This window comes from Myotis myotis, unplaced genomic scaffold, assembly GCF_014108235.1.
Source record: "Myotis myotis isolate mMyoMyo1 unplaced genomic scaffold, mMyoMyo1.p scaffold_m19_p_33, whole genome shotgun sequence".
Lineage (NCBI taxonomy): Eukaryota > Metazoa > Chordata > Mammalia > Chiroptera > Vespertilionidae > Myotis > Myotis myotis.
The window spans coordinates 1,174,209-1,182,140 of record NW_023416339.1 but is presented as its reverse complement, the minus strand read 5'-3'; the positions used below and the strand labels follow the sequence as shown (position 1 = coordinate 1,182,140).

Here is a 7,932-nt window from a genome sequence, read left to right as displayed (position 1 = left end):
GAACTTTTTTATAAATCTAAAACTGTTTTAAAAGTAAAGTTTATTAAAATTAAAAATATTTGTGAAACATGAACAAAGAACCTTGGAAATAATGAGCTCTCTGCTTGACTCTGGATTCCATTGTGTGCCTTTTGTTAGCATTGCCACTGGCGTAAGTCTCGTTTTCTGTACCATAAAATAGGGATCATGGTACCAATCTGTAGAGATATTGAAATAATTAAGTAAAATAATGAATAGAAAATGCTTGCCTGTGCCAGCTTTAATCAGTGATTTTTTGGCTACACAGTTTCAACTGCCCATCAGATTCACTCACACCTCCTATTACTGCCTTTTCCACTACCACTCTCTATGTATGGCTTTGAAATCAGCAATTCTTTGTTCCTTACGTCAGCATGGGTGATCTTCCCACAAAGTGAACCTGATCATGGATATCAGTGGCTATAATCCTGCACTCACTCCAGTGATTTCAGAATTAATATAAATGTAGTAACTAATAAAATATAAAAGGTCTCTGTTATATTGGCTGCCACATGGCCCAACTCGCATTTCACTTTTCATCCCCTGTCTTCATTATTGGTTAGATATTAGAACCATTTGTATAATCTAAGCACACTTTACAGTGTAATTAACCTCTACATTTACTTCCCTACTGACTCTTATCCTATATTCACTGGAAGAATTCACTACAGCTTCAAAGCTCAGTACAATTATAAGCTTGTCTGTAGCCTTCATGAATGTCCCCAGAAAGAGTTGACTACCTTTTGATCGCTTTCCCAGGATTGTAGTTCTATCTCAGGATACTGTCTTTGTTTATTTCCACATCTCTTTCCCTTAAACTTTATGCACCTAGAAAGAAATTACAATGTCATATCCTGTCCTTTAACCCTAGAACACAGTCTACTGCCTGCCGTACTGTCATCACCGAATCAGTATTTGTTGAACACCTGAAAGGACACATTGTGGAATGTTTGACAGATCTTCCCACCAATAAGGGAGTAAGAAAAATCAGTGAAACAAGAGGAAGTGCTGTTGGGGAAGGGAGGCCTCAGGACTGAGAGTTAATACCAGAGGAGACCAATTGAAGAGAAAGGATATTTTAGTGTACTCAGAATCCCCCACTGAGACCAGGGACACTACCTTGGTAGGGCTCTGTATTATGCAATGTTTATTTACTTGTTGTCCCTGTTGATACCCCCAAAGTTACTACCAATAAAGGAGTCCATTATGCTCTGCCACATCCCCTGACACCGTGAAGATACTGTGGCTTAACTAGATATGATCAAGGAACAGTCTGACTTCATGGGCCCAGTTTTTCCTTAGATGACGGATGAAGTTGAAACTCCTGTCTGCAGGAAGGGAAGGTAGATGGAACCACTCACGAGACCTCTGGAAGTCCTGTTGGGTTTGCTCATCACCGGATATTAGTAAACGAGACTTGAGAGAGTATATTAGAAGCATTTACAGTGTCTGAGGCTTTAGGGGCTGAATTCCCATGAGCTTCATTATCGAAACACTCGTTTGGCTCTCTAATCCCTGAGAGAGTTGATTCTCATGAGGCAAGAGAGGAAAGCAGAATGCAACCTTGTGCCAAATTGACCGTTGGGAGATGTGTTTGCACCTTCATGTGTATCTCTGATCCCACTGGACTCCTCCTTCCCAGGTGTCATCCCTAGCAGGCAGGACACTCAACAATGAATGCTCATTTCATTTTGGGGGTGTGTTTCCTTCTCCAAAGAGCTACAGAGCAAATTAGAAGACTTCCAGAAGGTAATTAATAAAATAGACAAATAAAATGTCATAAGGAGACCAGGTGAAGAATTTAGAGTTTTTTGTTTTTTTTTACATAAGTTAATACTTAGTGGTCATAAAACCTGTCTTCCACTGGAAGGGAAGCTGGCATAGGCACTTGCAACATCACTTACTGCTGGTTACCTGGCAGTCTCCTGAGATTCTTCTCTCTCCTCAGCCCTCATATTCAGGATATTCCAAGTGGAACTTACACAGCAACTCTCCCTCCCCTTTCAAATTCCTCTTTCTCTGTTGTATGAGCATTTCAAATGCCATCTTCTTCCCTCAGGACTTCTACCCCCAAGAAATACAAGTATCAGATTGGAAATCATTATGAATATGTTAAGAGCAGGTCAGTAAACAGAAAAGCAATGTCTACAGGAGTGTGCCAAAAAAAGATGCAATCAGAAAAGCAACAGCTCTTTAGCTCTGTTAATCAATGAGTTAAGTCCTTGGAGTTGAGACATCTGGAAGGAAAAATCTTTCTTTTCAGCCTAGATATGGTAAGTGGGAGGCAAGTGGCAGAGGGGACATGCTTATATTTGGAGGGCTCTACCTGCTAGTGTAGAATTTTCACATCTGCTCATTAAACATATATTTACTCTCACTCTCTTCTCTAAGATCATTCAGCCATTCAGGGCAGATGTAGAAATAAAACTTTGCTGAATTGACATTTACACAAGTGGTAGAATGTTTGCAGAGGGGCTCCAATTCATCCAAGTCTTTGGCAAAGTGACTGTGAGCTTCTCCCATCCAGAGGTGGCGTCTTTTTCTCCACCGTTGAATCTGAACTGGACTTAGGATTTTTTAGTTGTTATTGCCAATTAAATATGGTGGAAGTGACAGTGCGCTTTACCAGGCGTTGGTGCATTTCTACTCCTCTCACTCAGAAACCTGGCTCAGCCATGTGAACAAATGCAGGGGGACCTTCCAGAGGAAAGGCCATGCAGACAGAGCTCATTTATTCCAGCCAAGCCCTCCCTAGATCAGTCACCATAGCTGAGCCCCCAATATATTAGAAAGCCCAGCCCAGCTCAGCAGAGCCATAGCTGACTACATCTGCTCATTAAACATATATTTATTCTCACTCTCTTCTCTAAGATCATATGCCATCTTAGGAGACCAGCAGAGTCAGAACACCTCCCCACTACACAAACATATTAGAAAATAAAGGAATAATATTAAACCACTTGCTTTTAGGATGGCTTATTAAATAGCAACAGAGAATTAGTACAATAATCAAAGTGAACATAACTGAGGGAAATTATAGTAATTTGCTACTTCTTACTTTTGGCATTTGTACTGATATTTAAGGACAGCACTCACAATCACTCTGTTATTCAAATGCATTTCAGATAACTGTATAGAAGTGCCTCCACTGAAGTTCCCTTCCAGGTAGTCAGGGCAGGGTGGAAGGACATGCATGTTTGTGCAGGAAAATTTGTGATGCTTACTCACATGACTGGGCAGAATTTTAACTCCTGTGTGATTCATCCTTTGATCATAAAGACGAGAGATATTTCTGAGTATAAAGCAGATATATGTATTGTATGACATTGAGATTGTTCACTCGCTGTCTCTTAAACTCCTGTGTGATTCATCCTTTGATCATAAAGACGAAAGATATTTCTGAGTATAAAGGAGATATGTATTGTATGACATTGAGATTTTCACTCGCTGTCTCTTCAATGGATTTGAAAACGTCTAGAAAAGGGGAGATAGTTAACGTAGAGCACTAAAAGGAGGCACATTTCTAGGGAGTATATTGAAAGATTTTCAGCAGAAGCAGGAAAACAGTTCAGAAAAGGCACATAAAACACTTCAGGTAATTTTTCACCCCAGTGAATAAGGACTACTATACATAGACATCATAGCCATATTTTAATGAGTAGTTGCATGCCCTGAAAAAAATTTTTGAGTAACAATAAGTTGTATGTTTATTTTTGCTTCATCATATTTAAAGACATCTCAGACTCTAATTATATGAGATCAGTCTATTTATTAAAATTTATATTTCCATGTAGATGCTTGGAAACATATATTAGATTGTCAATTTTTGCCAGTGGACATGATAAGCATGGGGATACGCAGCTGAATAAAGACTATAAACCAGGAGATGAGCTACAAAATATACCAGCATGTTAAAGTCTACATTATCAACAAGAGCAGTAAAGGTAGCGTTATAGAAATAATGAGGAACATATAAGTGAAAACTGTAGTCTCAGATTTTTCTGTACAATAAAATTATGTAAATGCCCTTAGTAGCCAAGTGCAGTTTTGTCCATAGGAATAGCATAATTCATGACTATTCTTTGAGGAAAACAATAGAAAAATTATTTGGAATGATATATGTCATAAGAGAATAAATTATACTAAAGTAATTCAAGTTAACTCATGAGATAACTAGAATTTCCAATTACATATGGTCCAAAGATTGGCTTTATTTGTGTCAGAACAACAGGCTCTGAGGCTTTGAACCCTGCATTCATGGTCACTTCTTCAGATTGCTACAGTTAGCTTACCTTCCAAAGAATCTTTCTAGGGCTCTCTTTATGTCATTGTTCCTGAGACTGTAGATGAAGGGGTTCAGCATAGGGGTTATCACCGTGTATATCACCGAGGCTGTTGCACTTGAATGTGAGTTTTGGGTAGCAGCAGAGCTGAGATACACTTCTAGGCTTGTACCATAAAATAAGGAGACAATGGAGAGGTGAGATGCACATGTAGAAAAAGCTTTATACTTCCCCTGAGCTGATGGGATTGCCCATATGGAGGAAAGTATCCTAGAGTAAGAGTAAAGGATCCCAGCAAGGGGACCACCACCCAGCAGCACAGTTAGACAATTTATCATAAGGCTGTTAAGAAAGGTGTCAGAACAGGCAATGTGGACCACCTGATTGAGTTCACAGAAAAAGTGGGGGATTTCCAAGTCTGAGCAGAAGGTCAGCCTCAACACCATTAAGCTATGTAGCAAGGAATGTAGGGCACTCATGCTGGAGGACACCAGAACCAAGAGTCGACATAGCTGGGGGTTCATGATGACCACGTAGTGTAGGGGGTGGCAGATGGCCACAAACCGGTCCTAGGCCATTACTGTCAGGATAAAATTGTCCAACACTGCAAAGAATGTATAAAAATACATCTGTGTGATGCAGTCTTCATAGGTGATGACTTTGCTCTTTGTCTGGATGTTCACCAGCATCTTTGGGACGGTGGTGGAGGTGAAACAGATGTCCACCAAGGACAGGTTGGAGAGGAAGAAGTATATGGGTGTATGGAGGTTAGAGTCTGAGCTGACAGCCAGGTTGATGAGCAGGTTTCCCAACACAGTGACCAGGTACATGGAGAGGAAAAGCCCAAATATGAGGGGCTGCAGTTCTGGCTTCTCTGAAATTCCCAGAAGAAGAAATTCTGAAATTTGTGTAAGATTCACAGGTTCCATGTGGTGGAGGTGACTACCAGGAAAGATGAAAATAACATGACTAATTTTCACACAAAGTTGTATTCCTCACATATTTGAAATGCTACGATTAATATTTTATAGTGAAGACATTAATTTTAATATTTTGTGTATGGATATGGTCCCCTGTATGGGATATCCAGTGCCACCCCTGATATAGAATGTTTGTCTCAATCACCTATGTCTCTGAGGGGTTCATGTATTCTACAGTTTTAATGATAATTTCTTCATGTTTCTCAGGAATGTAAATTGAGTGCTGACCATGTTTAGGCACTGTCCAGGCTGTGAGAATAGGGTGCTGAAGAACAAAAGTCTCTACAATCCAATGAGGAGGGATGAATGTAGAAACAAATAATAAAATAATAAATTATTTCAGATGGTGGCCGCTCGTAAGACGAAAAGGGAAGTATGTGCAAAGGAGAAAGTGAATAGGAAGTTCTATTTTTCATGAGATTGTAGGTAGATCTGCAAGCAAGGTGTCATTTGAACAGAGATCTCAAAAAAGTGAGCAGGGAAAATTTTGAGATGTCCTAAATTAAATAGCACTGGGGTCAGAGAGTGAGAGAAAAAGGCAAGGGTAGTCAACCAGCTAAAAGCTGTGAATCCACTTACTAAAGACTGCTCTCATTCCTGAATGTATGTTGGAACTTGAATCAATATCTGTAGTGATCACTAGAGACCCCTGCATACTCCATGTGCATGAATTTTCAGGAATCTTGCCTGTAACCAATCAAAATGGTAATGTAAATACTTGTGTGTCTATCCCAGACCTGCCCCAGTTTACTTTCTCCCAGGACAGTGGACACGTCTTCTGTACCTCGCTCTGCTGCTGGTGGTTTCAACTCCATGCTCCAGGACCTGGCCCTTTCCTATCCATCAGCCTGGGGAAAAACTGGAAGAGCAGTCACGTTGATTGGGGTTGGAACTTTGAAACTGGTAGCAAAAGGGTGTACTCTCGTTTCACTGATAGAAAGTGTTACAATTTTAGGGAACAACCTGACGTCACCTGTAAATATTACAAATAATGATGTTATTTAATTCAGAGTTTCTTAGCATCGGCACTGTTGGCATCTGGGACAGACTGTTCTCTGTGGTGAGGTCTGTCCTGTGACTTGAAGATTGTTTAGCATCCCTGCCTCCACCCACACCTCTCTAGTGTGACAGTCACAGATCTCCCTGGAAATAGCTCAATGTCTCATAGTGGACAAAATCACCACTGACCAGAACCACAGTTTGAATTTTATAATTTAAATACATTTTAATAGCATTGATATGAGAGCAATTTAGGGATAAAGAGTATGAAAGACCATACATAGTATAGAGATAGCTCTTGCTAGTATTTTGAATATGTACATCCACACATTTTGTATATCCAAGAGCATATTTATTAAGCGTATTTAAAATATAGAATTAAGATATAAAAGTAAAACATAAAATTCTTTATTTTAGCTTTATAAACACAGGGAACTAAGCATAAGCTTTAGCATAAAAAAATTCCTTGGTATAGTTCTTAATGTATGAATGCTTCATTACTTTTTAAAATAATTTATGTTTTTGCATATTTTAAAAACTCTTCATTAAAATGGCTGCAAGGTAAAAAAAAAAAAAAAAAAAAAAAAAAAGAGTATGAAAGACCATAAAAGGTGTGAATAGCAGTCACACTATGAATTCTTACGTAGCCACTGAAATAAATACATTAATTATTTTACCAAACACAGCAATCTTTTGCCTCTGGACTAAGTTGAATCGTCTCTTAGGAGAAAATAGGTAAATGATCTTGGCTTCCATTCTCTGTGACCCTGTCATGCAGGGTCAGCTGTGTTATTGACACCCCAAGATAAGATCTATGAGAGGAAGGTCATTGTGGAGACATCTGAATTCCTCCCCAAATGGTTGATGATAGAGACTGAAGCTCTGTTCCTGGCAAGACAGGTGGAAAGTGTGAAGTATCAATTCCCCAGCCAGAACTGGGCCTCCAAATGAACAAATGACAGTGAGAAATAAACATAACCATGCCTTCCCAGCCTAAGGTTACACAAGCTGAGAGACCGGGGTTGAGGGAATATTTATAAATCCCCATATTTACTCTGCAGGCACATTTCTCTCTTGTTTCTCCAACCTCTAAGCACATGAATATGATATATCTTTTAGCAAGGGGAGGATTAGGGTAGCAAATGGAACAGGCTTGTTAATCAGCTGACTTTGGGATAGAGGATCAGCCAGGCTCATCCAGGTGGGACTAAGGTAACCACAATGATTCTGTTAATGTTGAAGAGAGAGAACAAAAGAATAGGCCTCAGAGAGACTTTGAAAATGCTACCCAGCTGGCTTGAAGATGGAGGAAGGAACATGAGCCAAGGGATGCAGGCGGCCAGCCACACTAATAAGCATCAGAGAACAGATCCTCCCCTCAGCTTCTAGAAGGACCCCAGCCCTGCACACATCTGGATATTAGTCAGTGAGACTCATTTCAAGCTTCTGACATCCAGACTGTAAGAGCATATGTTTGTTTGTTTTAAGCAAGTGGTGTGAGAATACTTTATAGCAGCTATAGGATTCTAATATAGACATTTATTCAATAAACATTTGTCTGAGGAACCGAGTTTAGGCCTCTTCATTCATTAGCTTCCCTTGGGTAAGGGCATTTTATGTTAAAAACACACATGAAGTAGAAAAATATTTTT

General features: G+C 39.6%; 1 pseudogene; it reads right to left on the bottom strand.

Annotated features, from left to right (window-relative positions):
• Nucleotides 1-4,306: 4,306 nt before the first annotated feature.
• Nucleotides 4,307-5,236, bottom strand: LOC118652707 (annotated as a pseudogene).
• Nucleotides 5,237-7,932: the final 2,696 nt, after the last annotated feature.